Source organism: Spodoptera frugiperda, chromosome 12 (assembly GCF_023101765.2).
Source record: "Spodoptera frugiperda isolate SF20-4 chromosome 12, AGI-APGP_CSIRO_Sfru_2.0, whole genome shotgun sequence".
NCBI lineage: Eukaryota > Metazoa > Arthropoda > Insecta > Lepidoptera > Noctuidae > Spodoptera > Spodoptera frugiperda.
The window spans coordinates 7,739,651-7,767,585 of NC_064223.1; the positions used below are offsets into that span (position 1 = coordinate 7,739,651).

Sequence of the window (27,935 nt, forward strand, 5' to 3'; positions counted from 1 at the left end):
TTGCAAAACAGCAACGGGAATGCACCGGAGACGTATTGGCATAGAACATTTTGTGTTGTGAAATACTAGCTACTACTACCACTCGAAGCTGTACTCTCCTGTACGGTACCGGTCACGGAACGAGTGCAGTATCTAATTGGTAATCAAAAAGCACTCGTGTGTTGTACATGTTAGATTTGCGATCAATTTAGGTGGAACTACAGCTCTGTATTGAATCATTGAAGAGTTTGATGGATATTTCTAGTGTGTTTCAAACGGTTGCATCTATAGGTTAAGTGTTTGTTAGCTAGTTTTTAGCAGGGAAAGATATAGCTTTAACGACATCAAAAAAAAAAAAAGAATTGAAAATGGACTCTTAATTCATTGGGTTCCATTAATGATTCAAAATTTTCTTTTAGTAGGTAATTTCCACAATATAAGGTTTGAATTGAAAATTAATGACTGAATTAATGATTTAAAATGTATTTACAGTTTAAATGTATTTAGCAGAATAATCTCTTTGTTTGGATTAATTAATGGTTTCTGTTAGACGTTCTCCGTGGCCTATTGGACCTGTAATTAGTTTTCTCAAGGGTTGGAGTTGAAAGGGCGAAACCGGGATTTCCGTTATCTATTCAATAGGTCAATAATACTTAACTTTTAAATGTGTAAATACACTTGGACTAAAACATCTCCTTATTTAACTGTTCAACGCAGAAAAATATCCTTGTGCTTAACCTGTTTCAACCGTAATGAAGGATTACCATCACACATTATGCAATGTATGTAGGTGTAACATAGGTAAAAAGGCCTTGAAGGGTCATTGCCAACATTGACAATCGATATCTTGCCTAGCCGCATAAAAACTACGTAAACAGCATCGTACACCAACTAAAACATAGATACAACACGCGTGACTTGTTCACTGTTTAAACTGAGGATAAAAGGTGCAATGACCTTTAGTTTTCTTTCTAGGGAACCACTATTTTGTATGGAAAGCACTGTTCACCGGTTTTCCACGAGCAAACGAGTCATGCAATGTAGTCGAGAGCGTTTGTGTAAATGTTGAAAATTTTGAAATATTCGCATAAGTACATTACTGGTGCTTCGGCTTTCGGTTCAACTGACGTTGACGTAAGAAAAATTGTAGTTTGTATTGTAGTGTACGATACTGTTTTATTTTTTTGTAAACCAAATGGTTTTGCTTAAAATCCAAGAATATACTGACTTCAGTGAAACAATCACGCTATGCTAGGTCTTTCGATAGTGTTCAAGATCTACGTATTTAGTTGTAGTAAATAGCACCAAAGTGTGGGAGAGCCATGCTTTGGCACGAATGAGCCGGCTCGACCGGAGTGATACCACGGCTTCACAGAAAACCGACGTGAAACACTGCTTGCGTTGTGTGAGTGAGGTTATCGGAGGCCCAATTACCCAATGTTCCCAATCCCCGATTACCCAACAACCCTTAAATATCTAGCCCCCAAAAGGCCGGCAACGCACTTGTAACGTCTCTGATGCTTCAAGTGTCATTGCTTACCATCAGGTGATCTGTCTGCTCGTTTACCGGCTTATTCTATAAAAGAAACACCCAATAAAACGATAACTAGGCAAACTAAAGCATTATAAATAGTTACAATATGTACTTTTATTTACTAGCTAAGCATGTCTACAAAGTTAGGTAAAAATAGTTACAACAATATCAATTTTGCCAATCAATTTAAGTACCAATAAGAGCTTGTAACCATACAGCAGAGAATCTTTATCTAAATACCTTCATATTACTCCCACGAATTGGACCTTTTTATTTGAGTACCTATCAATAAGGAAAAATATTAAAAGATACATGTAAATATAAATAGACGGACTCCGTGGAAATAGATATCTGTATCCATCAAATATCGACGGTCTTTTGAAATTATTTTCAACCATATCATATCTTTGCTCTTTTGTGTGTATTAAAACATCGTATGTAATGCCCCCAGCATGAATCATCAATAGCCTGAGATCAGTCCATTACTGGACTTTGGAACATCCTCTGCACATGGAGGGTTTACTATATATAATCTCCAGTCTCCATATTGCAGTTCAAAAAGGTTCAGTTAGACTTAAACAAAAGTTTTCAAAAGTAATCAAAATATGTGGTTTACAGTCATTCCTGGTGCTCATGGGAATGGTATCACGATGGCAAAAAGTAATTGTAATGTTGTATAGTTATAGTAACAACTGCTGTTGCTACTTATATTGCTCGGGTTTGTATTCAATATAAGATTAAAACTGTTAACAATAAATGCAAGTTCCAATTGAATGACGTCGAGATGACAAATGAAGCCATATTTCGGAGTTGAGCTCCTGATTTACACCCGGTTTCTGTCAGGATTAATTAAATCTGTTGCGATATAAATACAAAAATGAATCTGATTGTTTGACTGTACCTTAATATAAGGGTTGATCGTAACAATCAATCATATATTGACGCTTCGTTTATGAGACTTTCACTTATTTATTTATTTTTATAATATCAATAGGTCTAATGTTTTTTATTAGGAGCAAAGGAGATGGATTAAAATTGCCACACGTCCTCAAAAGATACAAATGTATAAAATAATATGGCATACTTCATTTTTTACACCTTCATATGAAAACACTGCTATGAAAATAGTTTGAGATTTTACTTATTTCTCCTGAATCCTGGAGACCGGAGACTTGACTTTATTACTACGGAGACTACTTTAGAAATAAACTTTCAAATAAAAAAAATAATTAAATCGGTTGCAATACCTCTTTAATCAAACTAAAATTCCAAGAACGAAAGATATCAAGGATTACATAAAGTCAGATGCGGCTTTAGAAGAACTTTAACTTTTGTTCCATAAACAATTTGCTGAGACAAAGACACACGTAGGTTCTACTTATCGAGCAAAATAATTAACTTAAATAAAACTGGTGTAATTTTATTGTTTACGTTTACGAACGTTTTCATTTGCGAGTCTTCCAAGTATACGGAGCTGTTAACTTAAACTCCGGTATTTATAATGAGCTCAACAACACCGACAAACATACCTCTGTCACTCTCATCCTGAACAAATACACGAAGTTGGAGTGAGACAAAGTACTGTCGGAATTAGTGCCGTTTTAATTTTATGAATACAGAGAAAATACATTGATGTCTTAGTTTAAAGCAATCTTCACGCTTGTTAGGCTCTCTTTAGGGGTTCAACAGTTTTCCTTTTGAGAATTAAATAAACAATATAATTTATGAATAAGTTAATATTATGCTTATATTTTGAGGATCTTCGCAATGGTTTTATGTTTTTAGCGATTAAGTAAGTGTGTAAGTTTTAAGCAATTCTAAGAACAAGCCAAGTATTTTCAAGGTAAAGTACCCTACCTATACCTATTTCCCTAAAGACGTGTCGTATCAGACGAAGCACCTTCAGGACTTCAGCACAGACAGCACAGAACCCGTCTCTTAAAAAGGACTGTTAGTTTCCACTAGGGTGGTTGTAGAAGGGTGATAATCTCAATATCCCAAGTCTTTTTACCCAAAATCTTTCCCCCAAAACATTTCAATACAGTTTTCTGTGTAATATATACTAAAAACGATGAGATTCTACTTCTTTAAAAAATAAAATTTACAAATTCGTAAGAGAATTTTCAAGTTCAAAGTCAGTTAGACAGGTAAGTAAGGGAGTCGATATCGTTCCGCCACCTTTGCCCCATGGCCACTGGGAATGTTGCCATAAATCTAAAACTTTTTACACTTTAAAATAGATAAGGAGGTATATCGAACAGTTTAAAACAAAAAAACATTCCAAATGACGTATGTTTTTAAAGTAAGACAGATTTAAACATCTGGACTTTTAAGAATAATTCGTAAGGACCTCTTCTTATCGGGAAAACGTAGCAAGTAAAAGTTTTGCGATTACAGATAGTTCGAATACAACAGCTGAATGAGTGGGAGTCCCCTACATATGCTTCAAAGTGCTAACTCCAACTATGTCTATAAAGTAAAACACACGATCATAAAGCTACATCAATTTTATAAAGGTAAATCTGTAACAACTCTGTAAAGTAACTCCATATTCCCATACTTGCTCCACAATAACTCGTATTAACTCAACTGAGCTATGATTTATGTAAGTTTCGTTATTACCCTTGAATGAGAAGTTAAGCAAATCCCGTCTTACGAGTATAGGCTTACTAAGTTTTATCGGGCGGTCCATAAGTGGCATAAATCACCTTTATCGCGTACTCCGATACTTACTTACTGCATCACGAATACGCTTCACTTCACTTACAACTTTGTGATCGGTGCTCAATCGCTCATATCTACATATTAGCTGTTTAATGCACTTCTCACATTTTAAAGAAAGATATATTTTTTGTTCTTTATAAATAAAAAGTAATTTTTAGCTAGATTTCTGCTTTTGTACTATCTACCTCGGAGGACGTCCACCTACAAGGTGGACAGACGACCTGTTTAAGGTCGCAAGGAGCTGCTGGATACAGGTCGCTTCCAACCGGCCAATCTGGAAGTCATTGGGGGCGGCCTATGTTCAGCAGTGGTCGTCTTGTGGCTGAAATGATGATGATGTATCCCTGCCTTTACTACCTGCATAGTTCCCTCTCTACATTAATCATACGTTTAAAAGAAAAATTGTCTAGTATTACGTTAGGTCCTTAAGAGAGCTATTTAGGCACTGACTTAAGATTTAATTTTTTTAAATAAGCCTTTATGAACTTACTCACATACATACAACGACAACTGATTTACATACGTTAAATGCACCACACCCACAAGCCGAGAATATTAAACTATGGAAATATTCCAAAAAGTTCTGTTTAGTTGTCCTATGATACCCTTACTAGGTTTTGGGATTTGTAATATTAATCCATTTTATTCCATTTAAGTTGGTGCAGACAATTTGGAAGCAAACTCATTCGATTTGTGGTGTCCAGGGACATGTCATCGGTTACCCAATTCGTATTTAGGTAAGTATTTTAATTTGATGTAAGCTGGACGATATGATAAGACCAGATACGTGATTAAATAATTAGAAAATTAATTTTACATAGTATAGATATTTTTATTGAATATATCGTCGATAGTCGCAAACGCAGCTGCTGATCTCCATCTTCAACAGATTTTTTTTGTGGTGTTCTATCCAGCTCCTTTGACCCATCCAAAGAAAAATAGGTTCACTCACTACCATGAGAAAATAACATACCTAATTGGCGGAAAGTGGGTGTATTTATTGTAAGTAGGCACTTATATCTGATAATATACCAAATTGATATCTACTTTTCTGTTTCACAAAAATAGCGAACCACCAATACCGACAGTCCAGTCCAGTGCAATGACCAAACTTAGCCATTTGCGGTATTCTATTTCGGGAAGGTCCATTTCCTATAAACCACCAATATCGAGCACACCTCTTAATTGGGCCCCGATATAGTAAGTTTATTGACTAGAAAATAGAGCAGCTTATAGTATTAAAAAATAAAAATTAGGTACTTAATGGCAGTTTATAGTATCAAAAAATGTAAATTAATGGCTATACTATGATTATGGCTTAATATATCCTTGTAACATTTTATGTAATAGGTAAATAGGCTTATATAAATAATGTCTATAATTATAAATATAACAGGTACTCTTCCATATATTTGTCAAGAACTGTAAATGTTGCGTATGCGCAAAATATTTACATTTGAAATCTGAGTAAAATTTGTGTTGAAAATATTGTGACAGGAATTAATGAATTGTGTAATATGTTGATTGGAAAGTAAAGTAGAATGTAGTTTGTGTTAGGACGATATCAGACAGTAATACAAATAAGTATTATATGGCAACATCAAATAATTTCAGTACCTCAAATAATTTACATTCAAAGTAATAGAAAGGAGAGCGCGTTTCTAATTGGCCAGTACGAACGAGCCGACAGTACATACTAAGGGTACAGATCAGAACCAATGCGAGTAAAATCAACAGTCAAATCCATTAGTTTTTGGATGGGCTAGGTAAACAAGGAGACGGAGCACAGCCTGATGTTAAGCAACCGGCGCCGCTCATAGACAATCGCAACACCAGAGGAATAACTTTTGGGGATTTCCGAATAGCGATTATAATTAAAAATCTAATTAGTCTGTCTGTTAGGTAATGAAAAATTATAAGACACGTAATTTTTTATTTGACACATAAGATAACAATACTTAGATAAAACGAATTAAAGTTTAGGAGTGGAAGAAAATACGTCATTTCTACGTAGGAAACTTACTAAAGACTTAAAAGTGACGTCACGCGATATTTCAAATCGATATATCTCCGAAAGTGTTTGATTCGTAAGAAAAAAAAAATACAAGACGAACATTAAAATAAAAATTAGTCATTTACCCTATTGAGGTAGCCTCACTCATACGACGAAACAAAGCATGTACATCAATGGACATTGGACCATGTAAATACTCCCATATTGTTCAGATCAATTATATTGATGCTGACACTCCACATTAATGACATTATAAAACCTACAATGGAGTATATTAAACCACAGCGTACGTGCGATCAGATCAAGTGGGTTGTGGCAGTTAATATTACAATTGAATTAGACCTGCTAATCCGATATCATGCTAATTTGCTTGCATGTAATAAACACGTTAATTATCGTAAGACTATACATATACTAATAGATCATGTATAATTTCAACGTAGAGAATACATTTTAAAAGGTACTTATCCACAAAAGATAAGAATTTAGTTTTTCTGACTCAGAATCCTACTGTAGATGAATTTTTTTGAGCAAATAAAGTCGTTTACCTGCTTTAGATTTCAAAAGATAATTTCTCAGTAACGTCTAACTTACCCTTGAATTGAAACGGCGTATGAGTTTATTTCCGACATGTGACATTAAGTAATACTGAGCGCCATTTGTGCAAGAGTGATAGCCAAGTGTGATTCACATAATTTAAATAGACAGTAAAAAGTACAATCAGGTGATTTGTATGGATGACATAAAAATTATAATATTTAACATGATGACGTGTGTAGGGGCGGTCATTGAGAGAGTGACATGAATGGCAGTCGCGCATGCGCGCAGGCTCCGCTTTCAGAGAGATATAAGCACGCCGCCCGAGCCCATCGACACACAACTTTGGCGCGCCCAAACGTTCCAACAGAGAACTTGGCGACGGACAACATATTATATACTCTCAATATAACAACCTCATTTAACTTCAATATATTTATTTCTCAACAACGACATCCTCCAGTGAGTTGTGACTAAGTTTTTTAAGTGAATTCTACTTTAGCAAAACATTTTCCGCGAACTTTTAGTTACTTTCGAAGTTTTCGTCGGCGCGACAACTCTGTCGGTCGGAGGTGAGTGCACTATTATACTTTATTTTAATTGTCATTTAAACATCATGAGATTACTGTTGTTTTACTTATAAAATATAAAAAATATATTACACGAAAATAGTTATAACACAATATTTTAATTAAAAATCGTTCGGTCACGTTAGATATAAAATATAATAAATATTAGGGATAGAAACTCTGTAAGCAGAACAAAAATATATATTTTTTTAAATATATGAAGATTTTTTTAAATATCCCAAAAAGTAAATGGGTAATATTTGAAATATTTTTTTTGAGAACCGTAAAAACATTATAAAATTGTACCATATCTAGATATTTTATTATATTGCTATATTCTACAAAGATAATAAAGTTTATAAACATAAAGTAACAATATACGCTAGTATAACATTTTATAATGTTCATGTAACATGACTCACGTACAGTTAATAATACACAAAACACACTGTTGACTTTGCAAGCATTTTGGACATATTTATTAATAGATTACACTATATATGATGTAATGTACGACTTGATTAAAATCATACCAAACGAGATAAGATAAAAGAGGGTTCAACAATTATTGTCGTATAGTTAGGTAACATATAACACATACCTATGACTATATTACGGGCCGAAAGCGTGTGTTAGGATGTTAGAAAATTTCCAACAAGTTTCCTCGTTATTTGCTTTATCAAACGAATTAAACAGACATGGTTGTAAAAATTCCGTTCCGACGGATTGTTACAAACTCCGCGATCTAGTTTCTATATGTAATTGCAGATTTTTAGTTGTTAACTAGGCAGAAAATATGGTGAGATGCTCAAAATGAATTATTGCATATTCAATACTTTTTTGTCCATTTAGTACGTAATTATTTTAACTGTTATGCAATTTGTCAACTTATGTCGTTGTGCAATTTAAAATAAACAGTACCTGTATCAATAAAAAATATCACTCAATTTTCAGCATTTAAATAAATCTGTGTCGTAATTGTAGGAGTTGGAAAAATAACGCCACTTTTCTCGGTGTCGTCGAAGCTTAATTGTTTTATGTTCCCCGGCGCAATAAATTAAGAAATTACATTTAAATCACAGCGCAATTTAAGTGAACCGGAGCCGAGTAAAAAATTAAATGACTAAATAAACCGACGAATTGAAAAATATTGCGGCGAATGAGGGAAAGGGGAATGTGCGGACAGTCTTGCGACGGAACGCTCGAGAGATCTTAGTTCTGTACATTTTCCGGCTTCTTGGTGAAGCACGAAGCACTGTAATTAAAGAAATTCATACAATAACGTGCGATATGGCATTGCCACGTACGAACTATTTTTAATACTTCTTTTGTGTTCACTGCACAAATAATACAAACTACAATAAAACCGCAGCACTAGTTATTTCATTTTGAAGAAAGGTAATATTATTTTTTGTCTCCAAACTTTTTCTTCATTAAAAACAATTAATTACGAGTTTGCAATAACAATATTCCGATATAATGGTTAAAATAATCCCGCGGCATGCGGCATGATAAACTATTTACAATTAAGATAAAATTATGATATTTATATTTAGTCTAATGAGATTACAAAGAGCAATGATGTATTGCTCATGTTATCTGGAGATTCCCGTGTTTCATAAAAAAGTATATTTATATTTAGTAAAAATGATATTGTTATAAATTAAAGATAACAAAAGTACATGACATTACACAATACATACATATATACCTTTGTCAGATTATACTCGTTTGAACTTTGGTTTCGGTATTCATTGTATAGAATATTGGGATCCAATTTTCTCATTCTCGTTGTTTTATGTTCCGCAGATTAAGAATGATAAGGATACAACTCTTAATTTCACCTGAGGGTATCATAATTTACTTATTGATGTGCTATCTCACGCGTTTGAACTTATTACCTTATTCCCAAAAGACTGTTGTTACAAAAAATGTTTTCAGAATTTGCCAAATACCGAAAAAGGTTACACACGTTTTTTTTTGTAATTTGCGCTTTCAAATGCAAAGATTAAACACAGATAATGTTATAAGTACATGACAAATCAACTGCTATTAGATATAAAAGAACACTAAAAGCTATTTTGAACCGTTTATCTGCTACTTCGTGTCAATTACAGTTTATCAGATTTTTATGTTATAATATTAACGCTAATGATGACAACGTGCATTGGGGTTCCATCAGAAAATTATCATACACTACAAACAACCGATAATTCACGGGACGTGGGAATTTTGACAAAATGACGACATAACTACTTACCTAACTTACCTAACTTCATTTACTAAGTTATTTTTTGCATTTAACTTTACAAAAGCCACGCGCCAATTTTGATTAAATTTTGAATAATTTAGTAAAAAAAAGCATAAGTTTGAAAACAAGTTTTAATGTTGTGTCGTTACATATTTTATTTAACGTTATCTTTACGAAGTGCATACTTTGTGTAATGAAAGAGTATAGTGATTGCGTCTTGTGATACTGCATCAAAAGGCGTGCTAGTGACGTATGTAGGTCTGAGGTTTGAGATTAAAGGGAATATATAGTAACATTACATCTATTCACTATCTTAAACTACGGATCTACAAAGTTGACAGGCTCTGGTATCTGGTGTCCGCAGCCCGTTGTATAGTGGGCAGACTGAGCAGAGCATTGTGCGTCCGTGGCACACGCTCTGTACACTATTTTATTTAGTTTACGAAATGTTTGCTCGGTACATATTTACGCGGTACAATGAATTCCATGAGTCCGAGAGCTCATAACAATAAGCAAAAGTTTGCAGCAGAAATGCGGAACACGGCGGTAAGTGGGATCGGGAGAAACAATAGGTGTTCTTGTGACGGTTCCTGAATAATTACTGCAAGCCCTCCGACTTTACTCCTGTAGCTGGTTCCACTTCATTGTCAGATAATCTCTGTTCACCAACAGTTCCCTATCAACAAACGTAATCTTATTGTTCAGTAACAATTAATTGAGACGGAAGTTTGATCGTTCAGGAAATTATCATTTCAAGTTAAGTGACGAACTGTGTCTTTTTGCAAAAGTTTATCAGACTTTACTTTTGATAGGAATAAAACTTTACGTTTCTGTTCATAATTATTTTAATTTGGAGAATCAAATAAGTAGACGTACCTTTATGGTACTTTTCCACCATAGATGTGCTATGTAGCTATGCTACAAAGATGTAATAGTTAAGCTGTGAAAGTGCTGTGTAGTTGTGCGAGGAAGATGCACAGCTTCAATATGCAATGTATCGATAGTAGAAAGCCTTCCATAGAAAGCATCTTTCCATATAAAAAACATATCTTAGTTGAAGCCGTTTCCACCAGTGCTAAGCTATGTGTACCAATAAATAAGATTGGTGGAAGCCTCCATCCAGGTATCCACACCAATGTAGCATAGCGTATCTCTGGTAGAAAAGCACCCTTACGGACGAAACTTTCAATCAGTTAATAAATACCGCGTTCATGTGAGATTTGAGTTACAGGAGCAAGTCAAATCTTCGATTGTCTTTGTTGAGGTGGCCAGTAATCCGCGGGAGGTTAACGTTCAAGTAGTTTTTAATCACGTCGCGTACAAGTTGGTGGAGATCGTAATACTTCACGGAGTCGAGAGCCGCGACTTTTGCAGCAGTAATCCTAAAGAGTTTGCCAACATCATATTTCTGAAGATAAGAACAGTTTTGTCGCTTCTAAGACTTTGACATACTTTGTGTTAACTTATGAACGATCTGATGTCACAGTTATCTAGGAAAATATGATATGTTGCAGTCTTTCAGAATGATTTTGCTCACATTACTTGATATCACAGATGCGCGTAGTTGAAATAATGAATATGCTGGTTCATAAAAGCAATGGATAGTGTTTCTCCATTTCTGTTGTGTTGAATAATTTTGCGACGGATAATGTTTAAAAGAAATAATGATGTGAGTTTATTCATAATATTGCTCTTAAAATGTAGACTACAAAATAAAAATGATTTTATAATAATCAGTTATTGAATGATAAATGTCATGAAGTTTACTGACTTGGAGTTGACTGTATAACCTGACGTTAAAAGAATTTAATTAATAAGTACTTATAGGCTTTTTAATTAGAAGCTTTTTCTGACATTTGATTAAATCAATCAAACTACTATTAATTCTAAAAGATATCTTTGAATATTTTATAGACATATCTAAATAAATGTAAAGTGATATTTTTGGTTTGAATTGATCGAAAATTCGTTGGTAAACTGTACCTCGAATATCATAATAACAGCAAACATTTTAGTAAACATACCTTTTAAAAGGTTTTACACAGGTATGAATGGCATCCAAATATGAATTTGACGTGAGATACTTTTAGTGTTTAATATTGAAATGCAAATACACACAGATAAACGATGGAAAGGAATTGATGGTTTACCAATTCCATTTTTTGAAGGGGAAAATCATCCAATGATTTCTCCCGCCTTGGGCGAGGCGAGAGGGAGTATCAGACTTACTGACTAAAAACCATGGCGTTCCTATTTCTGCTTTTCGAGCTGGAGCCCCGGTAACCCGCTAGGTACCAATCCCTTTAAAAGTTAAACTACGCGTTTCGCGGCCGATCTGTTAACCATCTTTTACATTTTGAAATGTCTTTTTCTTCAATACATTCTGAGATATTTTAAACATTTTTAATCATAATTAGATACATTCTTGCAATAAGGAATCTGAAATTCCAGTCTACTAGATACTCGTAGTTAAATGCAATTGTTCCGTGCAAAAGATCATTCAGTTAAATCTAGTCTGGAATTAGTGCTTTGTCTTATTGGTAAAAGGCCAAATTAAACAATGACTAGAGTGGAACAGATGCGAACTTAACTCTGCAATAGAGGGGTAAATAGAAAGGTATACCTACCTTATCTACCTACTAGTGAAGTTTTACGCGAGAGTGAGTGCTTCATCTATAGTTACCAGTTACCTATAGTTCTGCTGAACAGGTAATCGCGCTAAGTCAGCAATTCAACGTGATTAGTGCCGTCTGCTGCACAGCGAACAAATATTTGTGTTGACACTGCGGTGCACTTGTTTTCCTATCAGATTGCTTACCTATTGAGATTTGTAGTTTGTTCTATTTGAATTAATAAGCACAGAATTTCTGAAAAAAGGTTAATAGACAAAGAATTTCTGCAAGGGGAGTATGGAATGTGATCTTGTTGTATTCAAATTTCTATGGCTTTTTTTTAGTTTTTCTCAGTGGTATAGTGCTCATAACAACTTGTAGATAATATACATTTAAAGTCTACCTACTACAGTTAACAAAATATTGACGGACAAACAACAGCCGAACAGAGGAAGCTTTGGTAATAGGATTCTGTTGACACTTTTTTAATGTCAGACCCTATAAGGCGAAATTTACTGTTTGCATGGGCATTGTGGTACCTATCAAAATATACACAAAGCTTAATAAAGTAAGTCTGTATGTATGTACAGTTTGTAAGTAGCGTAGTGTAGTATACTGTAGTGTGTGGATACTCGATATTAGCTCAGGGAAACTAATTGCACCCGTACTAAGTTGCGGGCTCGCGGTTTTGTATGGTACAGGAAATGCTTTTCTGAAGAGCAAGTACCAAATGAAGTAAAAATGACTGTAAAATATTCATTTTAAGATAGACATATTTGTAAAATTAATGTATACGTCTTATAGAAAACTATCGCAGTTGTGTAAAATGTAAATAGGGAAACAAAACAATTTTCGGCGCTTTAAATTTCATAAAATTGAATAACATTAAATATTTATCCAGGTACGTATTTTATTTATATGTGGATTTATTGTGGCATAAATCGCCACGTAGGTGAAGCGATTTAATATCGAATTTCGACATTAATCTCAACATTTCGAGTTAGGTGTGGTTCACACTGATTTATAGGCAGTGCAATTCCTGGAATTCAATTTCACAAAACGGTTCCGTGAGCTGATAAGACAGACAGATGTTAACAAATAAGGCAAGAAATATTTTGAAATATGTTGGCATGCTGCAAAATCAAACCTCCTTTATTTACCTTAGAAGTTTGGCCTTAAACTTAAGTTAAACATGTGGAGGTACAGACGGCTTGTCTGATAACGTAACTATTACGCAATGGATCATCTTATGTACAATCCAATGTATGCTTACCTACAAAACATAATTAGGTAATTCCAACCTGCCTTTGGCATCATTCCATGGGGAGATCACTAATGATCCAATTTGTATGACAAAAGTCTAAATGCTGACACAAACAACATGAATATGTATCTGATGTTTTGGCTTTATGACATAATTATTGTAATACACAAATTGCCAATTAAATTGTGACGGCTTTTGTCAATTTGCGGTGCTTTGAGCCGCTGATTAATACTAAGAGATTGTTTCGATAATTTGGTAATATGTACTAAGAGGCGAAGTAAATCTTATTTTAGAATCGGTGCAGATTAAGAGGTTGTGTAGCGAAGCATGAGCTGTTCACTTCGCTCGTGTAATCTTAATTGGGGCAAAAACGAACCGAAATCATAGTTCCTAGTTTGGAGTCCATGTATTATTTTTTATTTTGGTATAAGAAACCGCACATATAAATAATGCTTTTATACACAAGCGCCCTATTAGGTGTAACACCCTTCAAAACTATATTATAAATAGCAAAGACAATATACCTATGTCTGAACGCTGAGAATATAATGAAACCAAAACTGCACAGATTACCAAACGATGATTAATAACTTTCATATTATTTATGGTCCACGAGTCCACGGTCTATCAAATACAACACTGTCACTTACGTAATTGGTTCCTGATTAAATTCCGCTCGTAAAGAGCGCGGTGCATGAACGCAGCTGTTGCGTCTCAATATATATCGCACATAAATCCGCCATCACACATCCCATACATATAACTATAACCAGCCATAACTAAACAATAAAATACCCGCAGAGTCGTCTGTGGAAAGATAGCAGCCATTTATAGATTTATAGATTTTATGGACTGTCCAATCGGCTTAAAGGCAGCCTTCTCAGGTGTTCCGTATGGACAGATTTTCATTACAGATTTTAGGAGTTTCTTTATGATAATAGGCTTAGGACATGACCTTTTTCACTATTGTGTAAAGTGAAGTGAATCGGTCATTGCAGATTTTAACTGAAATTGCGCCCTATGTTTTTTCCTGAGCGCAATGTAAGAATTGTTACCGATCCATTATGTACGTACGAATAATAAGTTTATTTAGAAAAAACGCGTCGTGTGTAAGAACATTGATGCTTGCACATGGATTTGTTTTCAAAGACGACAAATCAAACAGTTATCAATTTAGAATTTTCACTAAAAATACCTTTAATCTTTTCCCTTGATTTTTTATATCCGGTACGCAAGTTTGTAACGCGGTTGTATGTATTATAAATAATTCAGAATATATTTGATAAATGGTAGCAAATAATGTTTGAATATTACAATATGTCGAGGATGTAGATGGATTTGCCGTTACGTTATCATTTAACAACTGAAAAGTTTTAACTACCAACACGTGAGTTCGGCTTATGTAGTAAAAATCCCATAGAGTTTGATTAACTGAGGTTTAAGCTGGGTCCTTAGGTCGCAGTCTCGACTAAACTTATGTCTGATGTTGTGGACACACATAAAATAACATTGTCTAGTCTCATCTTTCCTCTAATCTCATACATACGAGGTCAATATGTCAATTTCGAGATGTTACTTAACGTCCAATGTAATAAGGTGACAAACTGATTAGAGTGCTCTCCAAGGAAAAGTAACTCGACATTACTTGTTTGTTCGCAAACTTTTTCGGTACCTACGCAATACGCATCATTTATAATATTTCAAAAACGTTTTCAAAACTCCGTAATTTGTGGCATTCAAAAAACTTCCAATTTTAAAGACTCCTTCATTCCCTTCGTCTACATAAATTTCTTTCTTTTTAACTTTTATTAGTATTTCTCGCTTCACTTACATTGCTATGGTCGTTGAACTTAAAATAAGGGATTGTATAGTAACCGTGCAAGAGGCTAGCCACTCGAGGGGAGTTGATAAAATTACTAGAACGAAGTTAAGGGCTTGCTGAAATTACGCGCGGACGCAACCTACTTCCCTGGTTCACGAAAATTCGCTGTTTCCGAAGGTAAAATTACGAACTTCCTGTAGAAAAAAACAACGTGTAAGTAGTGTACCAGTATACACTGGTAAACCCGTGTTCGTGGGGAAGTCACTCTTTGACTACAGATAACAGGTGATTTAGAAGTTTTAATTAGAATATTTTCGCGAATTATTTCAATTCAAATTATTCGCGAAAATCAACTAAATCAAACATAGAACTTTTTTCATTTCCTTTTCGCGAGAAAGATGATTAAAGATAACGATGGAATGTGTCCATTTCCAGTTGTGGTATTTTGTATTTATTTTTGTATGTTTTTTATATTTTGAAGGCCGAGCTGTTTTGTCTTTGCTCTTTCAACCACTTCCACGCGATTACAAAGTATTTAAATTCTTCTTTATCTCTTACAATTGTGGATTAAAGAGCGCGTTTATTTAGTCAAAAGGAAAAATGCTTTGACTTATACTTACAAAGGGTGTTATGATGTAGTAAATTATGAGTGATAACAAAGGAAGACATTTGTGAATATTTTTATCTCTGTGTTACAAATCTCTATCATTAGTTTTGCTTGGAAACGTTGGATACTGTATGTATAGGGTTCATGATTTCATATGGGCTCTAAAGCGGCTTCTGAAGATTAATTTTCATTTTTTATGAAGCTTGTTTTCTCAAGTGTATTCGGAGATTCCTTCATTCTACACCGCAGGGGAGGGACGTACAGATACGACATAATATTGATATATCGTCGTGCAGTATGAAATGTTAGGGAATGGAAGATGATGAACGTGATGGTTGTGACGTCACGCTAGTTTTATAAACGTCACAGTAGTTACTGTATCGCTGGCTGGAACACGCGACCGATGCCGCGCCTGCCTTTGATTTATAGCTGTTTGCTCAGCTTCAATAAATCAGTTCTATTGATTTATTCTAGTTTTCCAATGGTCCTTTTCAAATGACTTTATTAATAGTTATGCCCTCAGCAAATTAACAGTAACATGAGCAATCTTACATTTGCTATTAAAACAAGAGATTCGTAATAGTATTGCGTGCAACGTGAATAACTGTGTTCGCGTTGAGTAATGATTTAATTTCGGTCGTGAACATGATAAACGAATTAAGATTCTCCGAACAGGTATTTTACATTGTTCATAAATGTGAATAATATTGTATACAATGTAGTCAGACATTACTTTACTTTACTTTTATGAAATATCTTATTTAAATAGAACACGTCAGGACAAGTTAACCTTTGAATAGGACGGGTGTAATGTATATACCTGTATATATTTATTTATGTAAGAATCCTTGGGGTTTTATATCCAACAATAACTGACATTGTCCTGTCAGTTGGACAAGTGGGTGGTTCTGCAGGAGGCAGTGTTTCATTCCGACCGAGCACACATTTCGAAATATTGTGTTGTTGCTATGACCTTCTTGCGCGGCGTTCTTTTCGCTATTGAGACGGTTAATGAATGGCAGTCTTTACCTATGTATGTACCTTCCTATCTATTTTTAGTTTTGTTTGTGGACATTGAAAGTGATAACAGACGTACTTAGGTTAATACAAGTCCACTGGTGCTTAATCTAAGGGAGACTTTCCTTTCACAATTTTGAATATAGTCCATAAGTAAGGTATACACACTGCTTTAAACGTGGATCTATATTGGAATGTTAATTAATTAGTTTAAACATTTTTGTATTAACTATTGTGAGTTTAGAGATTAAAAAGATTATAATTTTAGGTAAAACACACATTTATATTTGTTCTTCTTCAATAAACATTTCACACAGTTTTTTTTTATTTTGTGAACGTCAACGATTCGATATTCGGGTTTTCCTTACCAATGACATTCGTCAATGTAGCGAACTTATAGGCTGTCGGAAACCATAATGTAACGATTCAATTGACATTAATTGTTTTATAATTGGAATTTATTTACAAAGACGTTGGACCCTTTGATCGAATGTTGTTGCGTATTTACACAAATCTGTTACCAGGAACAACTATTGGTTCTAAAAATCTATTAAATTTACGTTATACAACCTGACTACCGCTACCCAGAATAGCAGTTATTTATGTAACTTAGAATTTGGGTATGATCAAGTCGTTTGTCGTATAAATAGTCCTATTAAAAACTCTGAATTGGCAAAACCAAGACACATTTCAGTGACCAAAATGCTTCAATAATTGTTACTTCACAAAGTTATTCTGATGTTTAACATCTTGTGTAGGTTAATATTTAGCCAGCACAATTTCGTTCTAAATTCAAATATAATTTTAAAAACCAGCCTGTACTTGAATTTACAAGGTGATATAAAACCTCTTTGGTACTATATTTCCTCATTCTTTTGTTTCTGGTTCTTGCGAGCGTAACTTTAAAAATGAGTGAGTGAATATTCTGAGTGGTAGCTTGTGCATTGCCTTCTTGCTGGCTAATTAATTACACTTCATGTGCCTCAAACTATAGGTACAGTGCCTGTATATATATACTTACCTATATAAAACTAAATTGCTTGAACAGCACTTTGACATGTGTAAATATGACGGTATACATAAATGACTATATCTTTCAAAATAAAATATGTAAATGCTAACATTTTATATTTGCGTCGCAGTATCATTACCTGGAGTAGATGTTGCCTAACTTTAAAATGTTTGGCCATTTCGCGCCAGTCCAATTTGGCTGATGTTTGCCAGTGCCCGATTTGGCTCTCGCTCACAATTCGGTCTCTTTGTAGGCGTGTATTTTTTATTCGGTGATTAATTTCCCGGTTTGAATCGTATTTTTGAATACAGTCCAGGGGCTAAAGTCTTGTTTTATTTCGTTCCAATTGTAAAACGTTTAAAAGAAGAGGTTCAATTGCTAGTAAGTAAAAAACTAGATCTGAAATGTTCGATTTTATCTTAAGCACTACTACGCTTTATTCGTAAAAGTGACACTTTCACTTGCAGTAATATCAAAAATAGCCCAAAGTATGTCTAATTTAGAATGAATGCCACCCACACATTCCTTAACGAATGCTTAGCTCGGAACTTAACTAATGACTGTAAAGTGACAAACACAAAACTGAAAACCGATAATATTAATTAAAAGCTGCAAAGATACACTTATACTGTAACTTATATACAGCAACATGACTTGTCTATTTCCCCCACGTGTATCTCGTCCTAATTAGTAGAAACGCATGACTCTGTGGTTTCCCACTTGTTGATTTAGATCATCAGGGCTGTATATAGGTCGTTTATAACTCATTTCCCATTGTCTGTCTGTACTGTGACCGTTGTAAGGGATGTATAAACTATTCTAAGCGCTGTTTCATTACGCTTTGACTTGCTTTGTGCAATGAGTTAATGAGGACAAGTTGATGTTCCGTAGGATATCTGTTCTAAGTCTCTGTTTGTGGATCGTGCCTGAGATTTGTGCAGTTTAGCCACCATTAATTTATTGTTGAAATATAAATAATTATTTAATACGTCGTCGTCTTACCAATTAAATAGGTTTATCTATTCACAGAAACGCATGAATATCGGTTCAGCGGTTCTCATGTAATGATTGCTTAAACTAGGCATAGCAACGATTTTATTAATGCCTCTGAGTTCAGTGGTTAAACTAAAACTTAATGTTATTATTTTTCAGTATATTTTCCAGATTTATATTCTTAACCTAGATAGTTTAATATATGGATAACAAAATTAGATACAAAAATATAATTAGATAACCAAATCACTGTATACGGTTTTAATGCTAGTAAAAATGAGAAAACATAATTATATTATAAAAAAAAGCATTGAAATATTTATGGGAAAATGATTTTGACTTAAGCAGGTATAAAAAGGCACTTTAATGTTAGAATTCGCTCAAATTGATTTTCCTTAAATAAAATACAATTTTCCTTACAACATATGTTTTAGGAACATATTATATTGAAAAACATGTTTGCTTGAAAATGAGGTACGGGTGAAATAAACATTAATAACACAAGTTATTCGACGACAACTTAAGATCTATTTGATTGACTCTAAAAATACAAAAACAGTCATTCAACATTACGCCCGCGGGTCAAAAACAGTAAAAGAAAAGGCTTGAGAGAAATACGAGAAACCTTAAGACGTCCACAATTCCCTGAATGAAAGGATTTTTCATTCTTTGTGCCATTGTTTAAGCATATCATGTTGATTGTTGCCTTATTAAGCCACTATCTCCTAAGGAACGGGCTCACGGAGATGGTAGGAGATATCATTATGCTTTTGATGCGCTCTGAACCATTTTCAGGGGATCATTTTATTATAAAGCACTCCACAAACGTGGGTGTTTTTTAAACTACATTATCTTAGCATCGCCCACAGCATTTAACTAGTTTCTGGTGTAGAATCAACGGCTAAATTCACTGTGAAGTAGTGGGAAGGGAAATTTATATTTAGTTGGCTCTAAACTTGGTTTAATATATTTTGCACCTCCAAAATTATTCCACTAGACATTTCTGATAGGAGTTGCTTCCATAATTCTCTTACACGTATATTCAGGGAAGAAGGGACGATCTCATAATGCTACGATACAATAAAATGATGATCAAAAACGTACAGAATATTCAAAGGTTTATTTCTCTAACTACCTCTGGTACTGGTGAGAGATAACAGCTATTGTTCTTGTAAGTAATCTCTATGGAGAGAATGGTACCTTTACAAGTCACTAGTACCAATTTAGAAGTTTATAACAATAGTTTAGATGACTATTTTTTATTTAAATATCCGTTTTGTAGATTATTTCACAACATGACAAGTATATTGTATTTCCTTATGTAATAAATCCTTTCAACGATATATTTATTTGAAATATCGCGTGACGGCACTTTTAGGTACGTTTTATGCATAGAAATGACATATTTGCTCCCACTCCTAAACTTTGGTTCGTTTTATCCAAGTATTGTTATATTATATGACAAAATAAAAATATACGTGTCTATTATTTTTGCAACATCTAATTGAAGAACTAAATAGTTTTTAAATTCTCATACCCTGTCATCATCCCTATTGAAAAATTCAAAGTTATCTTATTTGGACTTGTTTCTAGTATTACAAAAACAGCCGAACATAACAACCTGCCTCTTCCACGCTTTATTTGGGTGAAGTTGACTTGCAATCAGTTTGCAAATCTATCGCGAGTGAGCTATCTGCATTGTTATTTGTCTATGAAAATGTACGCGCGGTTTGTTATTTCATTTCCAACGAGTTACTTCAGATTTATAGACGAGCGATGCTGGAAAGAATTGGAAGAGAGCGTATCTATTGTGTGTCTGTCTGTATATTTATTACGGAAATCTAATAGACGCGAGTGGATTCGCGCGCGAGTGCTATTATTAGTCCCGTTGGTGTTTTTTTATGGCTGGTGTTTTTTTTAGACTCCTTTGATCGATTTTTGGAGGTTTTGCGTAAGTACTTATGTTGAATTGCGTTTGTTTTCATAATGACGTTGAGGGTTGTGGCTTAATATAAAATTTTAAAGGACCTGCTTGTATTTGGAAAAATAATAAAAAAGAAATGTCTTCCTGCCCTTGCACCATCTTAATTTTCCTTGTAAGTCATCTCTGTATTTTTAGTAAATTAAAAAGTCCATATCCGTCGTTATCGCTGGTTCCTTTGTGAGCTCGTTACGCGGTGGTTAGCGTACAACGTTTTTTCCTTTTTATTTCGATAGTTTTTATTACTAAAAGCTTTTCTTCGTTCTTCTTAACAGTGTTTTACTTGTTAAGAACTTCTATTCCCAACTATTTTTTCTTGCATTTTCACTGAACTATTATTTGCGTACCCTATAAAGTCGTTTTCATCTGTTTTCAGGACATGATGTCTGGAATTATCCCTTTTTTAAATATATTGTAGGAGAGTAGCATTTTTGTAACAAATTATTTTGAATTCTTTTCTATCTCGGTGTACCTACGTGTGATCTGTTCAGTTTATGACAAAATAATACAATAACGAACAAGCGCAGGTGTTAAAATAGCGCAGTGTTCAGTCACGGCACACGTCACAACAAATACTTGCCACAAACATTGACTAAACGAGTACGTATTAATCATATTATCTACGAAGAATTTTATACTTGTGAGTAATGTTCGTCACGCTTGTAAAACAACGTGATTTTTTACCCGTGTACCATATTGTGTATTCAAAACTTTTATCTCAGAAGCCAGGCCTATGCAGACAATATTTGTGTACTCACACACCAGTCTCATAAATATTATACTACATCTGAGGTGTGGCACACTATACTCAAAGTATAAAATTCCACACAGGTATTTTCATTGGAATTTTTAATGTTGACTCAAGTGAGCTTTGAGCTGCGAGAAAAGGAGAAACCGTTTCCGGCAGATCTGCATTAAATTGCATTTGAAGAGCTAATAAAACTATGCAGATTCAAAGTTGAAATTGAGAAACAGCATCAACTTGGATCCGGAGAGTAATAATAATGATAACGACTTCCTGACGATGGAAATAATGAAAATAGTTTCAGGAAGCAACAAGGGAATGGACGGTAATGTTTATTTATATTCGAAATACACTTGGAAGGATCATATCATTTGGAATTAGGCATCGATAAATTTACGTCAGGTGCAGATGTTCCGATCTGAGACACTGACGTAGGGATCTTACCGGAGTTGTGGGTTGGGGACTCGGGATACTCGTACCTCTCTGTACCTACTCCAGTCGGCCTGCCAATGCCGCTGTCTATTTTATGTTGACAAATTGGAACGTCGACACAAACCGATGGGACCCCGAGGACGATTGTTTCACAAAGAAATACACCTCGCGGGATCACGATATACCGACGAGAGCAAAGTGAGACGTGATTTAGGTAATTGAATCGAACTGACAAATATTCAATGAAATCTTCTGTTGAATCCGTCGACATTGTCTCAAAATAGCTTTTTCCTATTTTCAATATGTACAACATTGTGTGACAACATGTATCTCATTGCATCCAAGATATTTGGTTGTTCATTTTTCCCATCTGATGCCTCCTCAGTAACGTGACACCACACATTTTGTCAAGTGATAAAGTAGGTACTCGTATCAAATATCCGTATCTGTTTTGGCAGTGCTGCTTAACAAATCGCGATAAAATGTATACGTCGACTTGTATGTTTATTGTTTGCTCTAAAAATAGAATACATACAGTACTTAATAGATTTACGTGTGATAAAATCGTTTTATTGGGCCCTAAAGTTATATCGAAGATGTAAAACGTGTTACAGGTGGCACTTAATCGCAGGTTGTCGGCAATTCGTTCGTTAAATTGCCGAGCAGTTACTCTCGCCATTAATTTTTCTGACGACAGCCATTCGAAGTCATGGCATAAACATCATTCTTCTAAAAGCTTTGAATGTTCGGAGACTTAAAGGATCAAGTGCTTTGAATCGTTTGATAAATGTCTTTACGACGTCGACGGTGAATACTTACCACCATTTTGTGGAAATCCGGATGCTTTTGTGAATGCGTGCTCGATAATGAGCTGTGAAAGGACGAGTTAAAAGTTGCTTCGCGATCAAATTGACTGCGTTTTCCCGCGCCACGTGTGGTGCGTTCCAAATTGTTTTCTTTGTATCCGATTTATGTTACGATTACGGTTACGTTAACAGGAATCGACATCGATTCCTTTTCCTCGAATGGGGTGAGTGCAGGTAAAGGTTTGGTTCATCCACTTTGGTTTCTTTTGAGTTTGAGTTTATATACGCATGCATTGAGAAATTACTCTTGTTAACACGAGGTATACCCAACTAGCAGTCTAGTTATAGCGTTGTGATTGTGGTTAACCGTCACCATCTACAAAATCCTAAATGTAACAATACAAGCAAGCGACCCGTAATAAGGGATATAAAGGGACACATCAGTTCATTGCATTTTCCGTCTCATATCCTCGAATTTCCATTTAAAGTAAGTATTTTATTCAAATACGTTATTTTACAAGAAACGCTAATGACGTCAGATTTTAGGTTCGGTCATAAATCCTTTGAACGTTACCGTGCAAAGGAAACGAATTTTGACATTAACGTTGGAATTACATTAAGTAAGAAAATGAACAATAAAGGTACTTACAAAGTAGGTTTTTACACGCACACCGAGATTTATTGTTGTTGTAGCTTTTTCGTGCGGTTTATTTGGTTGAACGGAATTTTGTTTTATGCTAAAATCTGTAAACTAACCGTACAGTTGAGTGGAAGATTAGTCAAGCGAAGTTTTAGTTTGGGAACTTTTAATGCGGGCTCCGGCACATTACTTGGCTTATTGTAAATCGTTATGTTAATAAAATACTAATATACAAGGCGGTTTAAAAGTATCTGCCACAGCTTTAATGGGAGGTAGTGTTATGATTATTATTGATTATGAGTAATTTTTTTCATACTACATTTACGCGTGAGTTTGTTATGACAGAGGTATCTCTTTCACTGTCTCTGCCGCTTCGTCAATGATTTGTAATTGTTTTCATTAACGATTCCAACGATTCCGAAATTCCAAAGATTTACATGAAAGTTAATTTTGCTATAAGACACATCGTACAATTACTTTTAGACGTGTCCTTAAAACAACCAGTTTTGTAGGTAGGTTTTGGGTTCGTTGCATTATGTATTTTTCCTATGGGTTTTTGGTGCTTATCGCCGTGGGAAATAACATATGTGATGGGTGTTATTTTATGGGTTTAGATTAAGGCAGAACAATATGCACACCTCTATTTTCTGGTTAAATAAATAGCAGAAACGTTAATGTAAAAGGCAAGTAATTATTTTCTAAAACGGATGACAAATAAAAATATCCCATCAAAAACATCCTGTAAAAAACCCAAGTCTTAGTCTTTCTACCGCAAAAGTTGTGAGATCCATGTAATACCAAGTCGGTTAATCTATTTAGTGTCTACTTGAAGGACCTTCTGTCTTAAGTTATTACATAAATATCACAATATTAAAAATATTTAACGTTTTAAACAAATAGATCGACTTGGTCGCTTGATTTGATTATTAGTATGTATCACACTACACAGCACGTAGTTTTTGAGGCGCGAGAGACTAAAGAATCTAATATAATATTGGTTTTCATTTCCAAGTCGATCTATTTGTTTAAAACGTTAAATATTTTTAATATTGGCATGATAATAACTTATGTAATAACTTAAGACAGAAGGTCCTTCAAGTAGACACTATTAACCGACTTGGTATTTGGATCTCACAACTTTTGACGGTTGAGCTGCGAGACTTGGGTTTTTTACAGGATGTTTTTGTGGGATCTCACTTCTTTTTGTAAATAATGTTGTTCAGTTTCATGGGCTAAACACACCCTTACCCACCCTATACCCCCTCCCTTGCCTCATATGGTAGGTACCTATCTACACCTATTAAATTTATAACCACCACCAACCACAAACTGTGTTATTTTATGGGTTTAGATTAAGGCAGAACAATATGCACACCTCTATTTTTTGGTTAAATAAATAGCAGAAACGTTAATGTAAAAGGCAAGTAATTATTTTCTAAAACCGATGACAAATAAAAATATCTGACATTCAACGGATACAATAAATGTAAAATGGTTCGTAAAATCAAAGCAAGTAATATAAAAGTACGCGCAGCATTGAATGCGACTCAATAATAGAGATGGGCATCAAGTCGGTATAAAAAATGCTTCGTAGTCTGTAGTCGGGCTTCGCAACAAATTGCTGCTATATAAAAACAAAAAGATCAAGTATAAATGTTTCCCGCTTTATCGCGACTTGCTTCGGGCGACCTAAGGCTAGCTACATATCCAGCGGATTGTCGGGATAAACTACAACGAACTCCGATTACTAAATCTTTTTGTTTATTTATCTCTTCGGTTATTTAATGTTTGAATTGAGCCTTCGTTCGACTAGTTTAAAACTTCGTAAAAAGAAAAAACAGTTTCTTTTGGCACAAATTGAACCATTTCACGGATTAAGGCTGTCAAAGGGAGAAAGGGGACAATATTGAAGGAGGTAGATCATGTAAACAATATTTCTTGTAGACTTAGGCTTAGGGCAGGGTCACCTTTGAACTGTTTTTTAGCCTCCACGTTGATTGTTTGTAGGACACGGGACAGATTAACTTGCTCGTTCCGGTGCTAAACAAAGTGTTTGGGCCAACAATAAATTAACTCGACGAAGCATTGCTACGTTTACCCCGTAAATCATGTTGAGAAACTGCTATAATTTATTGTTACAAAAACTTCAAGCGTGTTTTTCTTTTCGTTTTTTTAAATTAATATGACCGCTATTCTTTTTACAATTTCGTAGGTGCGTTGGCGATGTTACTTTTAGTCTGCTTGTTAAGTTTAGATAGGTAGCAATTCTTTTGCGTAACATATTTAAATTGTAGTTAATCTTGAGTCGATAAATAAGTTAGTAGATCTTCCTAAAAAATATTTCAGATATGTTTGAAACAAACAGTATACTATAGTATAACTTAGAGCTATTCCACACTTTTCAATACCCAATCTATCGCGGAGTATGGCCACAGTTCTCCGTCGTATTTTATCTTTACAATGCGATGAAGGCTTAGCGGGGAGACGTGAGACATGACAGTCGGCTACAACTTATTATTTCTTGCTTCCGTTCCAAAGATTACGCTAAAGTACATCATAACATCATGTCTTTTTTATTCCCCGAAGGGATCGACAGATGTGCACATGTAATATCCAGCTTTGGGCTAATAATGTTTTTATATTACTAGTATCCACATTGTTTTAAATGTTAAATATTTTAAAGCGTTACTTATTTACAGTACAACTCTATGTAGATACATGCGTAGATGAAAAACAGTTGAGACTATTATTCAACATAAACAAATTACTGGAGCAAACTAACATGTTAAATAAAGTGGACGGCGGTGTGTCATAAAATAAGAGACAGCACCCACGGGGCCCATGCAACAAGTAGTCGTTCTACCAATAGCCGCTCGTGTTTACCGACCAGAATGTTCGCTGTCGTTCCAAATGCAAAAATTATACAAATTACTACTCTGTGGTACTCATGAACATACATTGTTATAGTCGCATCCCTCGCTCCGATAATTTGCACTTTTAACCATCTTTTCATAGGATATACAATAAAATTATCATACAAATGTCACGGGAGGTGACGCCAGTATTGTGTTAATGGTACTTGGACAGACTAGAATGGCTATTTATATGGTTTTATCGATGTTTTTGTGATGTTCGTACATTTAAATACCTACTTAGGTGCAATTATCTACAGTTTTTCTAATAGTGGATACGAGGTCACCTAAGCGATAATCGGGCCGTGCGAACATTCCATTTTTCGATATCAAAGCTATCAGAATGGTATCAATTTCGGAGTATCTATGGTAATATGTTTGTCCTCTGTTACTTGAGAATAACATTGTTGGGAAAAGTAGGTCTAGAGTAAGTGCTCACCTACCCTTTAGCAAATAATACGCATGACGTCATGAAATGTAATGTAGGAATTGATGCGGCAAATCGATATACAGATACAGTACATGTCATTGACGTCACAAATAAGTTGATTTATAAAGCATTTTAAGTGCACAAGTACTTTATAATTAGAAGCTAAAACATAAATAGCTGTTAAGGGTGGTATCTCGCAAATCATAGTGTTTATCGTTTCAGTAGTCGATCGCTATTAATCTTCGCCGCTGCAGAGTCATCAGGCCCCAATCAATCCTGGCCAGGTACTCATTTATAACGCAATGAACTGACTAATCCTACTTTCTTCTGTTCACCGTTTAACCTTTAGAATATTATTATTAACGATTGCCTTCTTAAGTGGTTCAGGTTTATCAGAGAACGCAGCTGCCCAGTCTCTGTCAAAAGTAGAGTTCCTTCCTACACAAATGTATTCCTCACTCCTTTATGTTTTGCAAAAGTGAGATTTATTCTCTATAGAATAAAGATCGCGATAAAATATTAAATTAAAGCGATGGTTATGAGAAATTTACATATATAATTAACACCCTTGATCTCAGCTGATGCTTAAGGTTTATTAACTCAATTTTCGGGAAAATTAATCGTTCTTTAAGAGCATAACGTGTAGACGGAGAGCTATTATGAAAAGTAACATGCTCAGATATATTAAGGTAATTTAAAATAACTGTCTAGGCCAACGGGCACTTCTGCTAATAACTTAATGGAATTAAACTAATAAACTTCTCATTTGTGTAAGTTACGTAACATTATCTAAATCTTAAGATATGGTTTTAATATGTCTTTTAAAAGTCGTAAGCGAAACTACTTGGTAAAAGTTTGAAAAAATGTTCGTAAATCACATACCTAAATGTAATTATGACAAATGGAACAGAGGTGTTAGTAAAAGTGTAATTAACAATTAAGTAAAGTTCACATAACAATTGCGACTTAAAGTTTTTTTACTATCTACACAAGATTAAACTTCGTGGCTTGGAATTTCACAGATAGAAACAGAACAATGAAAACTTAGTTCTTA

The 27,935-nt window shown here is 34.5% G+C and overlaps 1 protein-coding gene across 3 annotated transcripts in view; it reads left to right on the forward strand.

Annotated features, from left to right (window-relative positions):
- Positions 1 to 7,102: 7,102 nt before the first annotated feature.
- Positions 7,103 to 27,935, forward strand: part of LOC118262874 (diuretic hormone 45) — a 50,329-nt gene continuing 29,496 nt past the window's right edge. For 2 of the 3 annotated variants that reach the window (XM_035574517.2, XM_035574518.2), the window contains exon 1: positions 7,104 to 7,360. The gene's annotated coding sequence lies outside the window, so the exon portion shown is untranslated. Of the gene's footprint in view, positions 7,361 to 27,935 lie in introns of all 3 variants that reach the window. The other variant, XM_035574516.2, reaches the window with a different exon arrangement.